Raw genomic sequence first — 978 nt, 5'->3', positions numbered from 1 at the left:
GAGAATTTGTTAATTTACTGTAAAAAATAATTAAATGCCACAAAAAAAAAGAGACAAAGATGAAGATGTTTATTATCCAATATAATATATGACTTTTTAAAACAAAAAATGAAAATTGTATTAACAAAAGAAAATACATATGAATAGTTCAATTAAGATCGGATGGTAATGCGAAAATGCGCATGTAGTCAGTGTATTTCAAAATTCTTCTCTATATTAGAATTTGTTTTCAATGTTTAACTGATTTCGTTTAAGTGGCTTTACGGTTAAGCTAAGGGTAAAGGGCTTCAACAATTCTTGGATTGATTGGTGTTACAACCCAAATGGTTAATTAGGCTCTTTTGGCTTGTTGTTGGTTCGTTTTATGTTGATCATGATTTAGTTTTTTCTTTTGTTAGTCGTCGTGCTCCATTTGTTCGTTTGTATTTTATAACATAACCTCAGACGACTTGGGCCAACCTTAGGTGAGCACCCCTTCCAAGTGCAATGGAGGTCACCTACCTAGACCATGAGCGCTATTGATCGTCCATTTATCTTGTCCATGTATTCGTTTTTATGGGGAATCTCGTGCTTCGAACGGGGCTGATGAACCGTTCACCAACAATGCAGGACAAATCATCATGCCTGTTTTCTGCTGATACTTTTTGCAATAATTTAACGGTCGGTGTTGTACTCTTATTTTTTTAATATATTTGCTGTGATTCAAAAAAGATTGGATGAAAATGATTATAAATAAGATATATTTTTATATAAATAGTTAAAAGAATTAAAAATATAAAAAACATTTAATTAATTTAGGTAATTGAGATTGAGAAGGTGGTGGTGGTGGTGCATGAAGGAGTATTGAAAAGGGTTGACTGAAAGTAGTTGACCAGTCTTTGACATGCGATGCGATGCGACTATGGATGTTATGATGCATCTTTACTTTTTTGCCCCCTCCCTACTCTCTCTCTCTCTCACTTACACGCCATCCACCGC

The 978-nt window shown here is 34.2% G+C and overlaps 1 pseudogene; it reads right to left on the bottom strand.

The window, feature by feature from the left end:
* Positions 1–422: 422 nt before the first annotated feature.
* On the bottom strand, positions 423–551 carry LOC112526246 (annotated as a pseudogene).
* Between the last annotated feature and the right edge of the window lie 427 nt (positions 552–978).

This window comes from Cynara cardunculus (genome assembly GCF_001531365.2).
Source record: "Cynara cardunculus var. scolymus isolate 2C chromosome LG 13, CcrdV1, whole genome shotgun sequence".
NCBI lineage: Eukaryota > Viridiplantae > Streptophyta > Magnoliopsida > Asterales > Asteraceae > Cynara > Cynara cardunculus.
The sequence above is the reverse complement of the archived record's forward strand: the minus strand, read 5'-3'. Positions and strand labels throughout refer to the sequence as shown.